General features: G+C 39.0%; 1 protein-coding gene across 1 annotated transcript in view; it reads left to right on the plus strand.

The window, feature by feature from the left end:
* Positions 1 to 1158: 1158 nt before the first annotated feature.
* The window catches only part of SGCD (sarcoglycan delta), a 422769-nt gene continuing 398027 nt past the window's right edge, over positions 1159 to 25900 (plus strand). The window contains exon 1 of the mRNA XM_063084383.1: positions 1159 to 1262. The gene's annotated coding sequence lies outside the window, so the exon portion shown is untranslated. The remainder of the gene's footprint in view (positions 1263 to 25900) is intronic.

Here is a 25900-nt window from a genome sequence, read left to right on the forward strand (position 1 = left end):
TGCACACAGCTCACTGAGAGGCAGGTTGAAATCACAAAAGAGAACTACATTATTTGGTTTTATAAAAGGCTTTGAACTTCAAAACCTCAACCAAGTAATTTTTAATCAGGGTAGATAAGTTAACCTGGCAGAGGATGTGGTCGTTTAGCATTCAACATAAATTTCCCTTTTTCTAGTATATCTTTCAGTGCTGCAGAGGTAAAAAACCTAAAAACTACATTTTCCAAATTCCCATGTACCTCAAACCCCTGTATATATATATTTAAACAAATAAGAACATTAAAAATTCTCTCTGCGTAAGGTTTTTTTTTTTTTGATTTACTATATTTGTTAAATGGTGGCATAGGATTAACTCATTCTTCATGCATTCAACAAACATTTGTCGAATCCTTTTATGTGCCCCATAATGTTCTGGAAACAAAGTCTTTCCCTCATGTACTTATATATCTATAATAGAAACAAATAAGTACATTTAAAAATGTCTAATAAGTATGTATAAATACTAAAAATGTATAAAATGCCAGCTAGCAATCATTGTATAAAATTAATAATAATAGTGATGCAGTAATATTTCAAAGCATAAATGTACTAAAATTAATGTAACATCCCTCTAATGATAAGCATTTAGGTTGTTTTCAGATTTTTACTGTTAAATCAGAAAGCACTGAGCATCCTTTTGGATGCCTCTTTTTTCCCATGTGCAAATATGTATTGTTGTGAAAGACATCATAAAATTTCAAAATGGTCGGTTTTATTATTTGTAAGAAATACTCAAACACCCTATAGGTGTTTAGACTATGAAATGGAAGACCCTGTCGGGCTGTGAGATTTTTCTGAGATTTAGTATCTCGGAGGATTTCAGGTCAGTGCTTAAGAGGGTGAAGAGTGAGATGGGGCCTGGTGCTGGGCTGGCCACGCAAGCTGTACCTGTCCCTCTACCCCAGGACAATGTCTTTGCTGGGATCTTCACTCCTCCTTTCCCTCTTACGCCATCCCCAGTCTCTCCCTCCTCCCTTTCCCTGCTGTTATTCATGGCAGGCTGGCTGCAGTGCACACAGTGATATTGTTACCTCTCTTGGCCCTTGTCATATTTTATTCTGAGCCTGAGGTTTTGCTGATTGTTTGCAGCTAACAAGTATAAAAATAGCCCACTTGTAATAAAGGACATAAAAATGCAAAGAGGGCTGTGGGCTCTTGGAGCTGACCTATCAACCTTTGCAGGATGTTCTGTGGAGTATTGACCACAGCACAATACAACTTGGGTGAGTAAAAGAGGGACAGAAGAGAGCACTTGGATGACAAATGATAGATCAGTTTCACTATTTGAAGAGCTGGGGAAGAGACTGAGTAATTTTGCAATCAAGCTCTGATTCATCCCCTGCCACTCTACCTTGAGAAAGAACAGGCTGGATTTTCTTTCCTTTGGGATAATTAGATTGTTTTATCCTCAGTGAAGGATGTTTAGCTTTATAGGCAAACTAGCCTTTCCCATGATGCTTAAGAGATGTAAAGATGATTGAATGTTGAAAGGCAATCTATCATTTATATCTCCAGTCATTTGTATCTCACACTATGGACCAGGCATCGTGTTGTCACCAGTCATGTGGTCCCTGACCTCAAGGAAATTTTAGTCTGATCTGTGGGATGGATGTTACATGTACAATTGTATAAGTAGCAAATGGAGCATTGAACTGGAATATGCGTTAGGAAGGAAAGTCATAGGTTGGTATAAGAGGAAAAATGAAGGGGAAGGAGAGAGGGTCAGATTGCAGTGTCGGGGGAGCTGGTGCTTGAACTGATACTTCAAGGTAAAAAGATGCCAGTCCTGATAAGAGTGGAAGTCAGAACATTCTGGCAGAGGGAAGAACATATATGAAGGACTTGAGATGGAAGGGGAACTGAAAGAGCATTAATGTGACTGATGCAGAGTGAGCAAGAGAAAAGTGGAGAGAAATCACACAGTTACGTGTTGGCTGAGACCTGATTCTGCAGGGTTTTGATAAGAGCCTTGGGCTTGTTCTAAAGCAGCGGGACATTAGTGAAGAGTTTTAGGTGCAATGACACATGTGACTGGAATACATACTTTTTGATGTTTCCCTGGCTGCTCTTGCTTGCATAGTTTGGATTAGGGTGAGGATGGACACAAGGAAACTTCAGTTACTTGTAAAGATACCATCAAAGAAGAGATGCTGATGACTCAATAGAGTGAGGTGGTAGAGGACATGGAAACAAAGAGGAGCAAATCAAGATTTTTTTTTTTTATTTTAGGCAAAATCAAGGAGGCCTGATGATGGATTGGAAATCAGGAGTAAATAAGCGAGGCTTTGTAGGATATGGAACTCAAATCACTGTTATTTTAGTGAAGTAATTTATGATGCAGTTGTTTTGTGGCGGTTTCACAAGTACATTTCAAACCTATACTCTAGGAAATTGTAGGTTGCTTTTTTACTTACGTTTTTCATGGTTTTACTGCCATGAAAACACTGTGTAACATAGTTAACTTTTTGAAAGTTATCAGCCATGTAGACCCACATTCTCCTCTAGTGTTTCCTTCCATGCTCAATTTACTTGCCTTTTATGTCTCTTTTGCATTTGGAAAAATGGCTTGCCATGGCAGGGACAGAATTTCCATTTTGGAGACTGTCAAAGATTTCTATTCTCCATATGAAATAGACCAGTGGTTTTCAAATGGAAGCAAATTTTTGTCTTTTAAGGAGATGTTTGGAAATGTCTGGAGTTGTTTATCACAACTGGAGCGGTGCTACAATCATGCATTGGGTAGAGGCCTGGGATGCTGCTAAAACATTCTACAATGTCCAGGACAGCTCCTACAACAAAGAATTATCCTGTTCAAAATTTCAGTAATGCCAAGTTGAGAAAACCTGAACTAGAAGAATATTTAGGCTCTTGGGATCCTGCATGTAGCTGGAGAACTTAACGTATGGGTGATTATAGCCTATTACGGGCGGGGTAGGAAACATAAAGTTCTAAGTTCTTTCAGATCTTCGAAAACCTGCAACATTGTTCAGAGTGTTCAATTCTAAAAAATTTACAATATAAATAAAAATGACCTGTGGGAAATCCAAATATAGACTATATTGATAAAAACTTAAGTACCCCATTAATAGCATGCATTTCAAACTTAGATCATGCTGCTAAGTCTAACATTTAGAGTTTATACCCAATAGATACTTCTGTATATTTCTCCCAAATTAGATCTTTACTTTTTCCTTACTTGTTAATATGACATCATGAAAAATACACAAAACAACCCAATGGTGAAATGGACTAGTATATGAAAAACAAGAAATGCATAAAACTAACAAACATGAAAAATGTATCCCAGAACTTCCATAATATGAGATGCAAAAGTAAACAGTTATGCATATCAAGTCTCCCTACATTTTTATAAGACAAAAAATATCTAGGGAGTAGGGAAGTATACTGTGGGCGATGTTTGCTTTTTATAACCACCAGAATTTGTTCTTCTTTCTTTTTAGAAGAGTGGTCAAGAAAAGTGTTGGACAAGTGCAGTTATGCTTGAAGTTTTTTTCATGAGCAAGAACTATGCCATGCTATTTTCAAAGTCATCTTATTACTGGAGAGTAGGGAGATAGAAAGTGATGAGAATAAAGAGGGTCCCCTTGCTATGTTACTTCCCCTATGGATAGAAATCTCCAAAAGGCCTCACAGAGGGAGGTGTAGCTACACATTCAGGCAAAAATGATGGCCCCAGAATGAACCAAGTCATGGTGGCTGTTGCAAAAAGTAATCCACATAGGAATCTACTCATGTCTGAAATGGTTAGAGTCTAAGTTATATACTAACTAGTACTACTGAAAAACAGTTATACATATATGGATCTCCCCCCCCCCTTTTTAAAAAATACTTTACTGCTGGAGGCATTGTCTAGTCTTTTTCTCTTCCCAAATAAGATGAGATGTTACATTGACCAGAATGCTCCAATTTCAGTAGTAAACATTTTTGTTAGTGTGTTAGTGAGAATTAAAAAAAACAAACGCATTGACCAACAACTGGCAACAGTGTCATGCCCCCAGTTTGCCTCTCGTGATGTTGAGAACTGCTCATCGAACAGCTAGGATTTTGCACAGCATTGTATAAATAGGCATCCAAGGCCATTATCACAGGAAACCCATAGAGAATGTCTGATATGGCAATAAGAGTACATGCATAACTGTGCGTTTTAAAACATTTACTTACACAGTCAAGCTAAAAAATGCCCAGCAGTTTTAAGAATTCTTCCTGAGCCACAGAGACTTCTGAATATTTTATATTTCAGAAGACCTCCTTATAGCTTTTTGTTTCTTGGCTTTCAAGCTGATGTTTATTCAATCTAATGGGAAGCCAGATTTTAGGAAATATTTCTTCTCTCTGGGTTCTGCAATTACACAGCGCAGAGAAGAAAGAGTTTTAATGCTCCACTGGATATTTACAGTTGGATGATATTTTTCTTGTTAGGGGGCTGAATATACTCTGGTGTGCTGTTTATAAAATCAATCATAGATACATTTACATAGTTAGTACAAGCACAGGCAATCCACAGAGGGGGCACATTTCAGTGTTGTGGAGAAAAGAATTAAGAATACAATTCTTGCCAGTAACATTTGGACCCAATCTCCACCCATTTTTCCTTTAATGTAGCGAATTTTTTTACAGTGAATGAGTTTTCCTCACTGCATTGTATTAATTGGAATGAAAAGTCATTATTAGAGCAAACCTATAGAGCAAGGTTGCTTAATTAGGAGGCAGTTCCCAGAATTAAAGACATAGATGTGAGGGAAGACATTATATAGTATCACAGAGTGAAATTTTAACTAATTAACTTACATATATTCAACATTCAGCAGACGCTTATTGAGTACATACAGAATTCCAGGGACTATCTGGGTGATGTTGATACAAACATAAATGAGAGGCGAAGAAATTTACATCTTGATGTTTTGGAGAGTGTTACATTTAGAAATATAAGTACTCAGTTCCAACTCTACCTGATTTGTGCAAAAATATATGTGTGTGTGTGTACATGTGTGTGTACATATATATAGCTCCTGACATCTTACAGCTCTTTGTGATAATGAAAACAGAGTGTAAAGAAACATTGTGAATTGAATGAAAGGTACAATGATCCTAAGAGGATTTAGGGCATTGTAATAGGGTCAGTGAGTGGAGGAGGAGAAGGGGGGCGTGGTAGGAATGAAAAGGAAGATTAGAAACGAAATGATGCTCATTTGTTTATTTATTTATTTATTTTTTTGACAAATATTGAGCATCTGCCATGTGCTGAGTTCTATTCTATATGCAGAGGTGTGATAATAGACAGGTTCAACCACCTGCAAAAAAATAAAAAATAAAAATAAAAGTGACTACATGAACCTTATATTCTACTGGGTGAGGGATCTGACAGCAAACAGATATGTAAAACATACAGAATGTCAGGTGAAAAAAAAAATAATAAGGAAGGATGATATGGAGTGTGTATGTGTGCCTTCTAATTTAAATCCAAAGGTTAATCCTAGCTGCAGTCACGGCTAGATCCAGAAAACAAATCAAATGATGTCCTCAACACTTTACTTTTCCATCTCATGCTTGATTTCCTCAGTTTACCATATGCTCTCTCACTGTAGTAACTTGAAGAGTTCCCAGTTTATATTCTCACAAAACTAGCAATTTCAGCTGATAAAGCTTCTGTTTTCCAGTAGTTGTAATATAAATCTGAAGTGTTAAGTCTCATTAGCGTGGTTCAGGTCATATCCCAGACAAACCAATCACTGGTGGAGAGAATGTGCTCACAGAGGAGGTCTGGGCAATGTGACCATATCTAGCACCAAAGGGTGGAGTCAGCCCCCATCAAACCAGGTAAACTGGAAACGTGAGAGGGGCTGGTTCTCCAAATGAGAAGAGGATGACTCTCCTGTTAGAGGAAGGCAGAATGAGTGTTTGGAAAGCAAAAGCAACAGGTGTCTAATGCACCTTAACTTGCTCATCCTGATTTTACCTTCTAAAGCAACACAAAATAGAGCTATGTTGTTTGCATTACCTGTGTAGGGGAAAGGCTTATTTATCTTGCAGAGCATCATAGCCCTCAGTTAGTACAGCCCTGGATGTGGTAGGCACTCAAATACCTTTACTAAATAAATGGATGAATGAACCAATGGCGTAGGTATCTAATTGCAGCTGACTTGGTTAAATAATATTTTCTACCACTGGTAGCATAAGGAAAATTGTAAAGCAGCTGTGTGTATTTAACTGCCTTACACCGCGAACAAAGAAAAGTGATTCAATTAGTTGTGATATAGTTGGGTGCTATTAGATACTTAATTGAGTAATTACTGGTTTGGGCCAAGGAATATTTTTATCCTTTATTCTGATTAACTATTTTCTGGTTTATGTGCACTATTAAAAATTCATCTTTTGGAAAGAAAAAGGAAATCTCCTTTTTAAAAATTTTTTAATTTTTATTTTTTTATTATTTATATTTATGTTTTTACTGGCAATCTTTTTTTTTAATTGGCTATGAATATTCATGATATACAAAACTGATTGTCATCCCTTATGCCCAAGATGTGAAGGCCAGATTCATACTGGCAGCATACTCACTACCACAAATTGCATTGGTACCCCATGTCCCCCACCCCATCATCCCTATCCTCCCTCCCCCTCCCCCTCTACCCCCACTCCACTTTGTAGCCCTAGGTATGCTCTCTCCCTCTGCAAGTCCAATGCACCACTGTGGTCTTTCTTTCCTTCCTTCTTTCTCTCTTAGCTCCCACTTATGAGTAAGGACATGCAGTATGTATCCCTTTGTGCTTTGCCTATTTCACTCAACATAAGTTTCTCCAGGCTCATCCATGTTGTTGCAAATGGGAGAATTTCATTCTTTTTTATGGCAGAGTAGTATTCCATGGTGTATATATATGACAGTTTCCTTATCCAATCATCCATCAATAGACATTTAGGTTAGTTCCATGCTAAACAGAGCTGCAATGAACATGGGAATGCAGGTATCCCTTTGACATGATGATTTCCATTCCTCTGGGTATATACCCAGAAGAGGGATTGCTGGATCGTATGGAAGATCTACCTGTAGTTGTTTGAGAAACCTCCATTCTGTTTACCATACTGGTTGTGAATTTCCTTCTTTTAAAGAAGGAATTGGCATGCTTATCTGTTTACATTGAGAAGTTCAGTTGAATATTTGCAATTAAAATTTTTAAGTACTTTTAATAAAAGTAGATTGTCCAACTGGTAAATGTCTTAAGTAAGGAACATTTCTGTACATGGTATCATTGGCTGAAACTCTTAGCTGTGTTTACTATACTTCAAAAAAGATTCCAGGTGATTAAATTAGTGTTATTACAAAGACGAAAAGGAAAACTTTGCATTAAGTCTAATAACAAACTCTGCAGGCCTGTATTCCTAAAATTATTCCCCAGAGAGCTTAATATATAATAGGGACATTTAACTAGTTAACAGCACATTCACAGATGGTGATTGTTGAGGAGGGTGGTTAGAGTTTCCCATGACTATGCTGTCTATTACAGGGAAGGTGATCAGTACTGCTTGAGGAAAGATTCACATAAGCATTTCATTCACAAATGGTATTTGGAAACTAAAAAACTGAGTTGTCTTCTTTGCCCCAAATTGGGCTGTACTGTGGTTCAACATTAAGAACAGATCAGTCTCACCCAGAATGATCACACAGAAGCTTGTTCATACATCTCCTGCCCCCCTTTAATATTTCTTTACACTTACTCATTCTGTCATCCATTCTTCACAGCATTTTTTTTTTTTGAGTCTTTACCGTGGAACAGAGACTGTGTCAAACATTTTACCTCATCTCCTAGTGTTGTGATCTCTGCTAATTTCGTGACGTTCTTGCCTGTGTTATTAGTGACCATTGCTCAGCGCATGCTGTCTTAAAAGGAGCATTTCCATTTTAACAGGGGTTTATTGTCTTAACTCAGTGGTTCTCAAACTTGAGTGTACATCAGATTCACCTGGAGAGCTTGTTAAAACTTATTTCTTTGCCCCTTCCCAGAGTTCTGACTTGGTGGGTCTGGAGTTGTGCCCAAGTGTTTGAATTTCTAACAAATTCTCAAGTGATGCTGATGGCGGCAAACCATACTTTGAGAACCAGTGTTCAGTCTCAAAGAAGTAGATGATTATGATGAATAAGTTTGATATCGAGGAGAGAGATGTGGAAAGAGAAGTGCTGAGTTCCACCCCAGGTCTTTTATTTAGGAATAGACTGGGAATTTAACTATTGTGAGCTTTGCTTTCCAGAATTGTTAATGTGTGTGTGTACATGTGTGACTTCTTAGGGATTTTTGTGAGTTTGCAAATCAAGAAGGGATGTGTAACATTTTTGAGAATTGTTAGTATTATTTGGAAGAAGGGTGCTGAAAATGACTAAAAGAGCATTAAGATTGCTGAGACAGCACCAGTCAGTGGCTACCTGTTAGGCAGGAGCAGGTAAGTGAGGGAGAAGGTTAGGCAAGGAGTCCCTTTCTGTTCATTTGTTTTTTCAACAAATACTCACTGATCACCCACTTGGAGTTTGTGGGCAAATACAGCAGCAAACGAGAGAAAAAAACCCATGCTTTTGTGGAGTTTAGGTTCTAAAAGGGAAATACAGACAACAAAGAGGGTAAATATAGAGCACATTTGGTTGTAACTAGTGATAAGGAGAAAAATTAAGTGGAGGGGGCTAGGATGGGTGAGGAGAAATCAATTTTAATTTATATGTAGTCCATAGGCTTTTATAATACTACAGTAGCACTTTTCAAAATTTGCTGTGAAATGTAATCTCTCAGGGAAACCTGATCAAAATGTAAATTCCCAGATACTTGACCCCCAGATATTCTTATTCAGCAGATCTGGGCTGAAGCTTGGGAGTTAACTTTTTGGCTTAAAGGTGGTTCTAACGCAAATAGCCTCCTGGACTTCACCAAGAAACAGTGAACTAGAGGGTAGTCAGAAAGTTTAGAGATGCAGCGAGAGAATGTTGTAAAGGAGTGTGACACTGAAGGGGTAGAAACAAAAAGAAAATGAGGATTAACGTCTATATGGGAGAGATGTACTGAAAAGCTGAGGCAAAATGCAGGGTGGAAAGAACTTGGGTGATGGAGTCCGAGTGACCCAGGTTTGATTCTCGCTTCTGGCTCTTACTTACCAGCTTGATGGCCTTGGACATATTACTTAGCTTCTTGGAACCTAGTTGTATATCCAGACAATGAAAACATGTAAAAAATATATGCATAAACACATAGCAGAAAGGATGCATATAACATATGCACACACATATGTGTGTGTCTTAGTCCATTTTGTGCTGCTGTAACCGAGTACCTGAGACTAGGTAATTTATAATGAACAGAAAGGTATTGGCTCACAGTTCTGGAGGGTGGGAAGTCCAATATCAATGTGCTAGCATCTGGCAATAGTTAATATATGCCACGCACCAGAAACTGCTTCTAGACATAGGAGTATATGGTGATGAAGGTGGTCTTGATTTGCAGGCATAGGAAGTTGAGTTAGAATAAACTCTCAAAATATTATATGAGGGCTAAGGAAACCTAAAACCACAGAAACTATACGAGGAGGATCTTGACACTTTCATGTGCTTCATAACATCTTTTGAATGTAGGCGTATGCCAGGAAATTTTCACGACAGGAAACAGTTTGGAAATAGTTACTGTGGTAGAGTTCCCAGGAATTTTCTGACACTGAATTCTCTTTTCCTGTGTTTTGTGAATAGTTGTCTATTCACCTAAGGAAACCATTAATTCTGAATTCATCACTTGACACATAATATATCTAACATGGTGGAACTAAGAGTTTTTACTTTATTCTATTTGTACCATTAAGGTTGCTTTCTGTTCCCAGCTAGATCACAGGATGGAAGAAACATTTCTCAGCCTGCCTGAAATTAATTTTGTTTGTCAGCCCCTATGTTTTTTGTTGCCTATTTTGAGTGTTTATTTTTTACAATAAGAGTTACAAGGTACACTAAAGAGGATTGTCATGTTCAGGGTTTGTCCAAAGGAGAACCAGTTAAAGCTTTTTATTCCTGATACTGAACTGAATCACCAATGTAGTGGAAAACGTAGAATGGAAATCTCACTGTGTTAGCACCTTCATGGGACTGAAGATCAGAAGAAATGCCTTTAGTTCTTTTCTACAGATGAGTAAAAGATAAATTTGGACTTGAAAATATACATGTCTGGTTAACATTTTTCTGACATTTTTCAGATACCCAAAATTTACTTCAAGAAATTTTGTTTTGTGCTTTGATTCTGACTATGAGAATGTTACTCCCCAATTAAGTCTGTCAGAGCTAGAAACTGGTCCTGATTTCTAACCTATGGCATGTCCATTTTTATCCTGCAGAAAGGATGAAATACAGAATATTCTTTTTGCCTCCATGGTCTCCTAGCACAGCACTGGGCACATTATTGGTGTTGGGTAAGTTAGATTAGATTTCACTAATTAAAACAAGGTGTTAGAGTTCTTGTTAGCTCGTCTTAATTTCCTCTGGAGTGAATTTTCCAAAATGTGTTCTATAGAACTAATGTCCAATAAAATGCTCTGATAAAAAAGAACATTTTGTGCTGCCACTGCTACGGCGCCTGTCCAGGGTCCTGAGGTATGGAGCCAGGGACCTACCCCCTTCTCCCACAACCAGGCAAGGAGCATGCCAAAAAACTTCCGTGTGGGTGGTCCACCACAGCCACCACAAAAGCCACGACTGCCGCAAAAGTGGCCAGATGCCATAACCACTGTACAGATGGCCTGCCAGCCGCTTGAGGGCATTGACACAAGGAGAGTCACCAGCAGAGATCAAAGAAAAGAAGAGGATGTCTCTCTCCACAAAGCCCATTCCAGAGTGACAGAAGAAGCATCTGCTCTATGATAATAGTGGGGGACCTGAACACACCTCTCTCAGCACTGGACAGATCATCTAGGCAACCATTACTCTTTCAGAAGGAGAGAAGAAATCTAGGGTTATCAGAGGTGGGAGGGGGCAGGGAGAGGGGGATAGGGAGAGATTGGATAACGGACACGAAGAATAAGTACAATTTGTAATAATGTACATACATCAACGCTAAACCTGAAAAATATGTATAATCAATTATGATTCAATAAGAAAAAATCTGTTGGTCATATAACCTTGGAAACACTGTCTGTGTTGACTCCCTCTTGGAGATTCACAATACACATTGGATACAAAGCTCTGAAAAAATTCAGCATTAAGGATCCTATTTAATACTGTATAATTAGTTGGCTTTCAAAACAAATTTGACTAAGGAACCCCCTTCTAGTGCTTTATTCTTTTTACTGTGAGAACTCTTTGGGAAAACCTGCTCTATTGTACTTGGGCCCCACAGTCAGTTTTCATTCAAAAAATATTGAGAACCTATAGTATGCAAAGTAATATGAATTTCTAGTCTCCAGAATTTCAAATAGTATCAAGTTATATGGAGTCAAACACTGATTCATGTGCTGTAAAACAAATGTGATTGGTAGTTAGAGAAAGAAGACAACCTTAAAGGCAATTGGAGAGAGGTTGAATACTGGAAAGGTCTTGAATTGGGCTCTGGAGAATGGAAAAGATTTTGGACATTAATATTAGCAAGATGATCACAGCTAATGCTTAGTACTAGGTACTGTGCTGAGAGTACTATGCGTACCTTAATCTTCACAACTACTCTAGGACATAGATACTCTTATTACCTCTATTTTACAGATCAGGAGACTGAGGCCGAGAGAGGTTAAGTAACTTCCCAGTGAAATTATGTGGCTAGTGAGTGAAGGATGTGAACCCAGGAGGGATTACACCAGGGCCCATGTTCTCAACTACTGTGCCAAGCAGGACAGTTCCAGAATGGTCATGATGTTCATAAGTTAACCATATCTGTGATCATTGCTTTGTAAGTTATTCCCCAGTATCTTTTCATCAAAAAATAAGAAAGATTGCCCAAGGATCTGGATTCCAGTGCTGCTCCAACACTTACCCAGCTATGTGGATTTTGCAATGTACTTACGTTCTCTGATTCCCAGTGTTATTCCTTCTAAAATAGGTGGGTTGGCAATAGCTTCCCCATGCAGTACTGGTAAGGATTAAAAGAAACATTGCACATATAGTGTTGAACATAGTTCTGGGTACATATTAAATAAACAATAAATGGCAGAAGCTGTGAGAAAGTTTTAAATGTTAGATTTTCCATAAAGCAGCATCTAATTTTGTAGAAAGAAAATTAATTCACTGGCTTTGGTAACTGTACCTTTTCTCTATCTATGTGATTTCCTCTTTTTAAAAAATAGGATCCTGAGATGACTAAGAGGAAAATAGAAATGAAATTAAGTGAATCTCTGGATTACTGGAATCATTGACCACATTTATTTCCACCTATAGATCTAGAATGGAGGTTGACAAACTTTTTCTGTAAAGGGTCAAATAGTAAATTTTTTAAATTTTATTTTTACTCAAAATATTTTAACATTTACATGTATGTATTTGTGCAATACAGTGTGTTGTTTCAGTACATGCATATACTGCACAATGATTCCCTTAGGGTAGTATGTTTTGTTGGCCATAAGGTCTCTGTTGCAAACTACTCACCTCTGCCACTGTGGTACAAAGGCAGCCAGAGATGATGTTTAAAGAAATGGGCATGATTGTGTTCCAATAAAATGTTATTTAAAAAAGAAGCAGCAGGCAGGATTTGGTACAGAGTCTTAGTTTTACCAACCCTTGATCTAGCAAAACAAAGATTTTCTTTAAAATTCATCCCAAACGTAACTTGTCTATTTGGCCATTCATTCATTCATTTTTTTAAAAATTGTGGTAAAATACACATAGCATAAAATTTACTATCTTAAGCCTTTTATTTTTTACTCTCTAAAGGGAGAGAACTGGCTTCTTTAACAAAACTTGCCTTTTTGTGAAATGGTTTCTCTCTATTGATTCTTTCTTTATGTACTTATTATCATCTTTTTTAAATTGATAAATAGCAAGCTTCCAGTCAAGATGGTGGACTAGATGGTCCCCAGTGTCACTCTCTCCCACAAATCAACCAATTTACAACAATATAAAAAAGCAACAACAGCCAAGTTGTGCTGCTAGAGCTCAGAGGAAGAGGAGGAGAGACCTACGGAGTGCATGAAAGTGGGAGAAGCCACGATGAGAGAAAGAAAAAACTACTCTGACCATTTTGTGCTGCAGCCGCTTTAAGGCTGCAGCTGCTGAGCACACGGAGCAGGAGCTGAAAAAAGCCGCAGCTGTGCCCTTCAGATGGAGTTGCTTGGAGGCAGCAGGGGAGAAGAGGGCCTTGGTGGCCCCCAGACCAGCAAGACCACTCATAGGATTCCCATGGACCCACACAGGAGCGAGGAGCCACAACAACTGAAAAAAGGGAGCCATTCAGAGGCTGGTGAGTCATTGCAAGGGACTGGCACACAGCCTGTCCCATGGGAAGTGTTTACAACACAGGCGGTAAGGGAGATGGGCCTACCGGGGAAATCTGGTACACAGCAAGGACAGCTTAGGACCAATCAGTGTAGGACCACTCGGAGGAGACTGGTCAGGAATATAGAAATGCATGGGGTGCAGTTTGATGAAAAGACTCAGGCCCAGATCAGAGTTACTACACAACACAGGTGCACCAAGTCTCTGGAGTGCCGGAAGTGCCTATAAAGTCAACCATTGTAACCTGTGCTGCACAAAAAGCCCTCCCGAGGGAAACAGCAGCAAAGCATCAATTTAGCTAAACCACAGAGCTCAAGTACTGGTTCACACAGGAAGTTCCCCCACTTTAGAAGTAAGCAGAGCACAAAAAATTAGTTCTTGCTTAGACACACAGAGCACCTTGGGTCCACCCAGGGATGTGAGGCACGGAGCTAGGGACCAGATCCCCCTCCCACAACCAGGCACACCACACCAGCACCTTGGGGCCTGCCTGGGGACCCAAGATATGGAGCCGGGACCAGACCCCCCCCCCCAACTGGACACACTGCCAGGACCAAGGAGCATGCCAAAAACATCACCTCCATGTGGGTGCCCCACCACAGCCACCACAATAACCATGGCTGCCGCAAAAGCAGCTAGACAGCACAACCACCATGCAAATGGTCTGCCAGCCACTGGAGTGCGTTGACACAAGGAGAGTCACCAGCAGAGATAAGGAAAAGAAGAGGATGTCTGTCTCCACAAAGCCCATTCTACAGTGACAGAAGAAGCATCTGCTCTACAATAATATTGGGAGACCTGATCACACTTCTCAGCATTGGACAGATCATCTAAGTAACAAATCAACAGAGTAACCATTACTCTTTCAGAAGGAGAGAAGAAATCTAGGGTAATTAGAGGGGGGGTGGAGGAGGGAGAGGCGGATGGGGTGAGATTGGACAAGGGGCATAAAGAATAATTGTGATTTGTAACAATATATATGCTAGTAATATTGATTTGGTCAATATATCTCAACGCTGATTCCCAAAAATACGTATAATCAATTTTGATTCAGTAAAATTTTTAAAACAAATAAATAAAAATAAATAAATTGATAAATAAAAATTGTATGTATTTATGGTATACAACATGATGTTTTGAAATATGTATACATTGTAGAATGACTAAATCAAACAACTTAACATTCATTACCTCACACATTTATTTCTGGTGGGAACACTTGAAATCTACTCTCTTAGCAATTTTCATGTATATGATACATTGTTATTAACCATAATTACCATAATGTACAGTAGATATTGTGAAGTTATTTCTCCTGCCTAACTGTAATTTAGTATCTTTTGACCACCATCTCTTCAATCCTCCTACCCCCCCACCCCAGCCACTGGTAACTACCATTCTACTTTGCTTATATGACTTTGATTTTTTTTAGATTTCACATGTAAGTGAGATCACAAAGCATTTGTCTTTCTGTTCCTGGCTTATGTCACTTCATAATGTCCCCTAAGTTCTATCATAACCATTTTTAAATGTAGACTTCAGTGATGTTAAGTACGTCCATATTCTTGGGCACCACCACAGACATCCATCACCAGAATTCAGTTCATCTTGGAGTGTCAAGATGGCGGCGGCTGCGGCGGCTGGCACGGAGTAGCTGAGGTGGAAAAGGTGGCCACTGGGCCTCAGGCAGCCGGGAAACTTGTGGACCTTCCTCTGGCCATCTCTTAAGGGAGGACTGCTGCTGCTGGCCGGTCGTGGGGGCTCAACGCCACTTTCCCCCCGGCAGGAGAGGCTGCCTCATTTACCGGCAACAGCTTTGAAGTGTGGAGCAGGAAAAGAACTGATTCTTAGCTGCAAAAGCGAGTCTTGAAACAGGGAACACGGCGCCAGGGCTGCTGTGGATGCAGCCAGGATCCCGGAGGCTGGGGCCGCACTGAAGGCGGCCAGCTGCCCTATTCAGGATTCGAGGTTTCAGGCCGGCATTAAAGAAGATTCCTGGGAGCGCCCGAGCGGCGCCGCGACTGAACAGCCCGAGGCGGCAGCGCCGAGAACACGGAAGGCAACAAACCAGAGACAGAGCGAGCGCCCGACCTGGCACAGCACTGTGAGTGATCCCTGGCACAGCTCTGTTCGGGGGGTGGTTGCCCACCCGGCTCCCGCCTGCACCACCAGGCCACTCACTGCCCCAGTGCTGCCTCCATTTTCCCAGGTGCGGGCAGCTCCGCCCTGCTCGGCCATCACTGAGCCCATTTGCTTGGCCTGGCGCGGGGCTTTCCGGACCCTGCGGGCCAGCCTCCTCTCCCACTCCCTCCGCGGTTCTCTGGCGGGGCTGGGGGTGTGGGGCGTCCCGACCAGTGTTGGGAGGGCTAGGAAATACGGGCGGGCCGACTGTCACTCCACCACACCCTGGACTCCGGCCCAGTAAACTTCCTGTTACTGGGAGGCAGATACCATCTCTGCGACCACCAGTTTGGAAAAAAGCCTAACGAATTTCTGGTTGGGAATAGTGTGGTAGGAGAGTTCCCAGGTCCGCTAGAACCTGCCGGAGAGCAGGCTGCAGGCGGGCACTAGACTCGGTTTATACCGGGGGGATACAAAGGTGAACAAGACCCGAGAAAGATCTACACAGTGCTACAAAGGCATCCAGAGAGACCGGTCGTCTGTGCCTAGCAGAAACCTGGTAGACTTCCTGGGCGAGGCGGTGCTGAGCAGGGTCTTGAAGGCCCAGCTGATAGACGAGGGGTGCAGAAGACACACCCCAGCCCAGCACAGTGTGCACAGAGGGGGGAGACGTGCGGCCAGGGAGGCGGAGACTCGACAGAAACCACACACCCGGTGGGGTCGCCACTGCACGATCTAACAGCCTGGGCCAGAGCACACGGAACGGGGAGAAGTCCTGTACAGAAAGTGAAAGCTCAACAGAGATCACACACCCTGTGGTGCGTGATCCACCAGCCCAGCAGAGTACAAGCTGACCAGAAAGGTGGATCCCCGGAGAAGCCCAAGACCCGAGGCAACCACACACACAAGACACTAGAGGCCAACTGAGCAGTCACGGCGGGAGCCATACCAAATTGGCAACCACAGCAACATCCTAGTTAGTCATTAGTCTCAAACCGGTGGACTGTGAAACCCCCTGCCACAATGAATAAACACCAAAAAAAAGACACCAGAAATACAAAAAATCAAGAAAGTACACCACCAAAAGTTAATAAATCTCATACTCTAGATCCTATAGAACAAGAAGCCCTGGAAATAACTGACAAGGAATTTCGAGTGATAATTCTAAGGAAACTGAATGAGATACAAGAAAACTCAGCTAGACATCATGATGAAATGAGGAAAAGTATACAGGATCTGAAAGAGGAAATATACAAGGAAATCAATGTCCTGAAAAAAAATGTAGCAGAACTTGCTGAACTGAAGAAGTTATTCAGCGAAATAAAAAACACAACGGAGAGTTTAACCAGCAGGCTTGTCGAAGTTGAAGAGAGAACCTCTGAACTTGAAGATGGGCTGTTTGAAATAACACAAGCAGACAAAAAGAAAGAAAAAAGAATCAAGGACATGGAAGAAAATCTGAGAGAGACATCAGACAACCTCAAGCGCTCAAATATCCGAGTCATGGGTATTCCAGAAGGGGAGGAAAATGGAGATTCCATTGAAAACATATTCAACAAAATAGTGGCAGAAAACTTCCCAGGTATAGGAAAAATCACAGATCTTCAGATCCAGGAAGCTCAACGATCTCCAAATGTATTCAACCCAAAAAGGCCTTCTCCAAGACATGTCATAGTCAAATTGGCAAAACTCAGAGACAAAGAGAGAATCTTAAAAGCTGCAAGAGAGAAGCGTCAAATCACCTATAAGGGAGCCCCAATCAGGTTAACATCAGACTTTTCATCACAAACCCTAAAAGCTAGAAAGGAATGGGATGATATTTTCAAAATACTAAAAGACAAAGATTGCCAGCCAAGAATACTCTACCCTGCAAGGCTATCCTTCCGAAATGAGGGGCAAATAGTATATTTCTCAGACAAACAAAAACTGCGGGAGTTCACTACCACAAGACCACCCTTACAAGAAATCCTCAAGGGAGTACTGGGTTTGGTTCCTGAAAAATAACTACCACTGCCATAAAAACCTAAGAAAAATCTAAACCCACTAGTACAATAAAAATGGCATTCATGAAGAGAAAACAAGCTAACAAAAACACTATCTACAACCTAAGGAACCAACAAACAAAGAAACCAAACAGTAAATCAGAAAGCAAGGAACAAAAGACACCTAAGACAACCAAACAACCAATAAAATGCTAGGAATAAATCAACACCTTTCAATAACAACTCTTAATGTTAAAGGCTTAAATTCCCCAATTAAAAGACACAGACTGGCTGACTGGATCAAAAAGCAGGACCCAACTATATGCTGCCTACAAGAGACCCACCTCACCCATAAAGATTCACACAGACTAAGAGTGAAAGGATGGAAAAAGATTTACCATGCAAACAGAAAAGAAAAACGAGCTGGAGTGGCTATTCTTATATCTGACAAAATAGACTTTAAACTAAAAACCATAAAAAGAGACAATGAGGGACACTACTTAATGATAAAAGGACTGATCCATCAAGAAGACATAACAATCATAAATATGTACGCACCCAATGTTGGAGCAGCCAGATTTATAAAACAAACTCTATTAGACCTAAAGAAGGAAATAGACACTAATACCATAATAGCAGGGGACCTGAACACTCCACTGTCAATATTAGACAGATCATCTAGGCAAAGAATCAGTAGAGAAACACAAGATCTAAACAAGACTCTAGACCAATTGGAATTGGCAGATATCTACAGAACATTCCACCCAACAACCTCAGAATATTCATTCTTCTCATCAGCACATGGATCATTCTCCAGGATAGATCACATATTAGGTCACAAATCAAGTCTCAATAAATTCAAAAAAATTGGAATTATCCCATGTATCTTCTCAGACCACAATGGATTAAAACTAGAAATTAATAACAAACAAAACTTTGGAAACTATACAAACACATGGAAATTAAACAGCATTCTACTTAATGACATATGGGTCCAAGAAGAAATCAAGCAGGAAATCAAAAAGTTTATTGAAACTAATGAAAACAATGATACATCATACCAAAACCTGTGGGATACTGCAAAAGCAGTATTGAGGGGAAAATTTATTGCATTAAATGCTCACTTCAGAAGAATGGAAAGATGGCAAGTGAACAACCTAACACTTCACCTTAAAGAACTAGAAAAACAAGAACAATCCAATCCTAAAGTTAGCAGACGGAAAGAAATCATTAAGATCAGAGCAGAACTGAATGAAATTGAAAACCAAAAAACAATTCAAAAGATCAACGAATCAAAAAGTTGGTTTTTTGAAAAGATAAATAAAATTGACAAACCATTAGCATAGCTAACAAAAAAAAGAAGAGAGAAGACTCAAATAACAAAAATTAGAAATGAAAAAGGCGATATTACAACTGATTCATCTGAAATACAAGGAATCATTCGAGACTACTATAAACAACTATACGCCAACAAATTTGAAAATCTGGAGGAAATGGATAAATTTCTGGACACACACAAGCTCCCAAAACTGAACCGTGAAGACGTAGAAAATTTGAACAGACCAATAACAATAAAGGAGATTGAAGCTGTTATCAGAATGCTCCCAACAAAGAAAAGCCCAGGACCAGATGGATTCACAGCAGAATTTTACCAAACATTCAAAGAGGAATTGACACCGATTCTTTACAAACTATTCCAAAAGATTGAAACGGACGCAAATCTCCCAAACTCATTCTATGAAGCAAACATCATCCTGATACCAAAACCAGGTAAAGATATAACCAAAAAAGAAAACTACAGGCCGATATCCTTGATGAATATAGATGCAAAAATCCTCACTAAAATACTAGCAAACAGAATACAGCAACACATACGAAAAATTATTCATCACGATCAAGTGGGATTCATCCCAGGGATGCAAGGTTGGTTCAACATACGCAAATCAATAAATGTGATACACCATATTAATAAACTCAAACACAAGGACCATATGATCATCTCTATAGATGCTGAAAAAGCATTTGATAAAGTTCAGCACTCATTCATGACAAAGACCCTCTATAAGTTAGGTATAGAGGGAAAGTATCTCAACATAATTAAAGCCATATATGACAAACCCACTGCCAATATCATCCTGAATGGGGAAAAGCTGAAAGCTTTTCCTTTACGAACAGGCACTAGACAAGGATGCCCACTCTCACCACTCCTATTCAACATAGTGTTGGAAGTACTAGCCAGAGCAATCAGAGAAGAGAAGGAAATAAAGGGCATCCAGATTGGAAAAGATGAAGTCAAACTGTCCCTGTTTGCAGATGACATGATCCTATATATCGGACAGCCTAAAACCTCTACAAAAAAACTGTTGGAATTGATAAATGATTTCAGCACAGTAGCAGGATACAAAATCAACACACAAAAATCAGTAGCATTTCTTTTCTCCAATAGTGAACATGCAGAAGGAGAAATCAAGAAAGCCTGCCCATTTACAATAGCCACCAAAAAAATAAAATACTTAGGAATTGAGTTAACCAAGGAGGTGAAAAATCTCTATAATGAGAACTACAAACCACTGCTGAGAGAAATTAGAGAGGATACAAGAAGATGGAAAGATATTCCATGCTCTTGGATTGGAAGAATCAACATAGTGAAAATGTCCATACTACCCAAAGTGATATACAAATTCAATGCAATCCCCATCAAAATTCCAAAGACATTTTTCTCAGAAATGGAAAAAACTATCCAGTCATTTATATGGAACAATAAAAGACCACGAATAGCCAAAGCAATGCTCAGCAAAAAAAATAAAGCTGGAGGCATAACACTACCTGACTTTGAGCTATACTACAAAGCTATAATAACCAAAACAGTATGGTACTGGCATAAAAACAGACACACTGACCAATGGAATAGAATAGAGAATCCAGAAATCAACCCACACACTTACTGCCATCTGATCTTTGACAAAGGCACCAAGCCTATTCAGTGGCGAAGGGACTGCCTCTTCAGCAAGTGGTGCTGGGATAACTGGATATCGATATGCAGGAGAATGAAACTAGATCCATACCTCTCACCGTATACTAAAATCAACTCAAAATGGATTAAGGATTTAAATATACACCCTGAGACAATAAAACTTCTTAAAGAAAACATAGGAGAAACACTTCAGGAAATAGGACTGGGCACAGACTTCATGAATACGACCCCAAAAGCACGGGCAACCAAAGGAAAAATAAACAAATGGGATTATATCAAACTAAAAAGCTTCTGCACAGCAAAAGAAACAATTAAAAGAGTTAAAAGACAACCAACAGAGTGGGAGAAAATATTTGCAAAATATACATCTGACAAAGGATTAATATCCACAATATATAAGGAACTCAAACAACTTTACAAGAAGAAAACAATCAACCCAATTAAAAAATGGGCAAAAGAGCTAAGTAGGCATTTCTCTAAGGAAGATATCCAAATGGCCAACAGACATATGAAAAAATGCTCAACATCACTCAGTATCAGGGAAATGCCAATCAAAACCACATTGAGATACCATCTAACCCCAGTTAGGATGGCTAAAATCCAAAAGACTATGAACGATAAATGCTGGCGAGGCTGCGGAGAAAAAGGAACTCTCATACATTGTTGGTGGGACTGCAAAATGGTGCAGCCTCTATGGAAAATGGTATGGAGGTTCCTTAAACAATTGCAAATAGATCTACCATACGACCCAGCCATCCCACTGTTGGGAATATACCCAGAGGAATGGAAATCATCAAGTCGGAGGTGTACCTGTTCCCCAATGTTCATCGCAGCACTCTTTACAATAGCCAAGAGTTGGAACCAGCCCAAATGCCCATCATCAGATGAGTGGATACGGAAAATGTGGTACATCTACACAATGGAATACTACTCAGCTATAAAAACGAATGAAATACTGCCATTTGCAACAACACGGATGGACCTTGAGAGAATTATATTAAGTGAAACAAGTCAGGCACAGAAAGAGAAATACCACATGTTCTCACTTATTGGAGGGAGCTAAAAATTAATATATAAATTCACACACACACATACACACACACACACAAACCGGGGGGGGGGGGAAGAAGATATAACAACCACAATTATTTGAAGTTGATACAACAAGCAAACAGAAAGGACATTGTCGGGGGGGAGGGGGGGAGGGAGAAGGGAGGGAGGTTTTGGTGATGGGAAGCAATAATCAGCTACAATGTATATCGACAAAATAAAATTTAAAAAAAAATAAAGATAAAAAAAAATAAATAAAATGAAAAAAAAAATGAAAAAAAAAATAAAATTAGGTTACTTAGTTTTTAAAAAAAAAAAAAAAAAAAAAAAAGAATTCAGTTCATCTTGCAAAAAACAATCTCTATACTTATTAAACAACAATTTCCACCTCCCCACAGGCCCTGGCAACCACCATTACACTTTCTGTTTCTATGATTTTAACTATAAGTACCTCTTCTAAGTGGAATCATACAATATTTTCCTTTCTGTGCCAGGCTTATTTCACTTAGCATGAAGGCTGAATAATATTGTTCGTCGTATGGATATACCACATTTGCATACTCACTCATCTGGTGATTGTCACTAGGTTTCATTCCACATTTTAGCTTTGTAAATAAGGTTTCTGTGAACATTGGTGTACAGATATCTCTTTCTGAAACTCTGCTTTTAATTTTTCTTTTGAGTATATACCCAAGAGTAGAATTGCTAGATCTTATGAGAAACTGTCATACTGTTTTCCACAGTGGATGTACCATTTTATATTCCCATCAGCGGTGCACAAGGTTTCTAATTTCTCTATATCCTTGTCAACTCAACATTTGTTATTTTCTTCCTCCCTCTCTCTCTCCCTCCCTCTCTCCCTCCCTCTCTCTCTCTCTCTGTTTCTCTCTCTCTTTTTTCTGGTAGTAGCCATTCTAATAATGTGAGGTAATAAATATTATCATTGTTATTTTGATTTGCATTTCCTTAATGATTAGGGATGTTGAGCATTTTTTCATATGCTTATTGGCCATTTGTATATCTTCTTTGGAGAAATGTATATTCAAGCTCTTTGCCCAATTTTGAATTGCCCTGTTTATTTCTACATTATTGAGCTTTAGGATTTCTCTTTGTATTCTGGAAACTGGTACTTTATCAGATAGACAATTTAGAAATATTTTCTCCTGTTCTGGGAGTTGCCTTTTGACTCTGTTCATAGTCTTTTAGTACACTTTTTTTTTTTTTTTTTTTTTAAAGATGACCGGTAAGGGGATCTCAACCCTTGGCTTGGTGTTGTCAGCACCATGCTCAGCCAGTGAGCAAACCGGCCATCCCTATATAGGATCCGAACCTGTGGCCTTGGTGTTATCAGCACCGCACTCTACCGAGTGAGCCACGGGCTGGCCTTAGTACACTTTTTTTTTAATGAAGTCAAATTTATCTATTTTTTCTTTTGCCTTCGGTGTCATGTCCAAGAAATCACTGACAAATCCAATACTGTAAAGCTTTTGACCTGTGTTTTCTTCTAATAGTTTTATAGTTTTAGTTCTTACACTTAGGTCTTTGATTCATTTTTGAGTTAATTTTCTGCATGGTGTTAGGTAGGGGGCCAACTTCATTCTTTTGCATGTCCAGTTTTCCCAGAACCATTTGTTGAAAAGACTGTCTTTTCCCCATTAAATGATCTTGGCACCCTTGTTGAAGATTCTTTGACAATATATGTGAGAGTTTAGTTTTGGAATCTATTCTATTTCATTGTTCTATATGTCTGTATTTATTCCAGTACCACACTGTTTTGATCACTGAAACTTTGTAGTCAATTTTGAAATCAGGAATTACGTGTCTTCTGGCTTTGTTCTTTCTTTTCAGGATTGTTTTGGCTATTTGGAGTCCCTTCAGATTCCATATTAGTTATAGGAATGGTTTTTCTATCTCTTCAGACAAAAGGACCTTGGTATTTTGCTAGGGATTACATTAAATCTGGAGATAATTTTGAATAGTATTGACATCTTATCAATATTAAGTCGTTTAATCCACAAACATGAGATGTGTTTCCATTTATTTATTTCTTTAATTTCTTTCAGTGATATGCCATAGTTTTCATTGTACAAGTGTTTTACCTCTTTGGCTAAGTTCATTCTGAAGTACTTTATTCTTTTAGATGCCATTGTAAGTGGGATTATTTAACTTCCTTTTTGGATTGCTCATTTGTAGTGCATACAAACACAACTGATTTTTGTGTCCTGCCACTTTGCTGAGTTTGTATATTAGTTATAGTAGGGTTTATTTTGGTGGAGTCTTTAGTGTTTTCTACATACAAGATCATATCTGTGAACAGAAGTAATTTTACTTCTTCCTTTCTAATTTGGATATCTTTTCTTTTCTTTTTTTTTTTTTTCCTTGCCTGTTCATTCTCAGTAGGTCTTCCAGTATCATGGCAAACAGAAGTGGTGAAAGCAGGCATACTTGCCTTCTCCTTGATCATAGAGGAAAAGCTTTCAGTCTTTCACCATTGAATATGTTTGCTGTGGGTTTTTCATATATGGCTTTTATTATGTTGAGGTGTTCTCTTTCTATTTTTAGGTTATTGAATGTTTTCACAATGAAAGAGTGTTGAATTTTATAAAACACTTTTTTTGCATCAATTGAGATAAACATGTGGATTTCCCCCTTCATTCTGTTAATGTATATTACAGTGTTCAATTTTTGTATGTTGAACCATCCTTGCATTCCAGGAATTAATCCCACTTAGTGATGGTTTGTAATCCTTCCAATATACTGCTGAATTTGATTTGCTAGTATTTTATTGAGAATTTTTACATCAATATTAATAAGGAATATTAATCTGTAGTTTTTTTTGTAGTTTCTTTGACTTTAGCATTGGGGTAATACTAACCTCATAGAATAAATTTTAGAGAGTGTTCACTCCTCTTCAGCTTTTTTTTTTTTTTTTTTGAAAAAGGTTGAGAAGGATTGGTGTTTGTATATTAAATATTTGGAATTTACCTAATGAAGCCACCAGCTCCAGGGCTTTTCTTTGTTGGGATTACTGATTTAATTTCTTTACTAATTATAGGTCTATTCAGATTTTCTATTTATTCATGGTTTAACCTTACTAGGTTTTGTGTTTCTAGAAATTTGTCTTTTTTATGTAGGTTACCCAATTTGTTGGTGTAGAATTGCTCATAATACTCGTACTCTGTTATCCTTTTTATTTCTGTAGAATTGGTACTAAGGTCATCACTTTCATTTCTGACTTTAGGAATTTGAGTCTTCTCTATTTTTTCTTCAGCCCATCTAGCTAAAGGTTTGTCAATTTTGTTAATCTTTTCAAAGAACCAACTTCTGGTTTTATTGTTCTTTTCTATTATTTTTCTAATTTCTGTTTAATTTATGTCTGCTGTATTCTTCCTTCTGCTTTCATTTGGTTTAGTTTTTTTCTTTTCCTAGTTTCTTAAATTTTTTGTTTGTTTGTTTTGTTTTGTTTGTATTGCACGTGGGCAGTATGAAGATCTAAACCCTTAGTTTCTTAAGTTTTAAAGTGCTGTATTTTCCTCTAATTTGGTCTTGAGGTTTCTCTTAGGAGAATAGTTTTAAACTTGAGGCCTGCCCTGACAGAGCTCCAGGGCATTTTGTCATGGATGTTTACAGTGTGTTTTATGGGGTACGTTTTTGTCCTGGCAGAGGGCCTAATAACTAAGTGTTTAACCCATGACCTGGTGTCCCTTTCATGAAAAATTTGTTTATGCTGACCTATGTCCTTGTGTCTCTCATCTGACCCATTTTTAGTCTATTCATGCCGAGATACTCACTCTCTAGGAGAGCCCTGACCAGGAAAAAAGTTAGGTTTTGGTGTGTTGGTCAGATGAGACACAGAGGAGGCAACTCAACAAAATACATGATATAACCAAAGCAGTATATTACTTACAGATCCCAGAACGAAGAGGGCATCATGCCTCACGGCCAGTGGAAAGGAGGAGCTTTCCAAGACAAGCACACTCAACCAGTGGGTGGGGAGCAATAGAGAACAAGACCTGTCAGCCAGCATTTTTATTAGGGAACATGGCATTTCCCATGCAGATTTCCCCTGGGGCATTCTAACTGATGGATGTAGTTCAAGCAGGCACAAGTTCTGTTGAGTCACATTGTGACTAAAAGATGGTCACTGTGGTATATCTGCTTAGTTTGTGCAGGGTGTGATAGTAAGTAGGGTGAGTCAAGGTAGGTTGTTTCTAGCTGTCCCACAGGGATGTGCTCACCAGAAAGTGGTTGTGTAAGGCAGATATCTGGAACAACTGCTTTGAGGAA

This window comes from Cynocephalus volans, chromosome 2 (assembly GCF_027409185.1).
Source record: "Cynocephalus volans isolate mCynVol1 chromosome 2, mCynVol1.pri, whole genome shotgun sequence".
Lineage (NCBI taxonomy): Eukaryota > Metazoa > Chordata > Mammalia > Dermoptera > Cynocephalidae > Cynocephalus > Cynocephalus volans.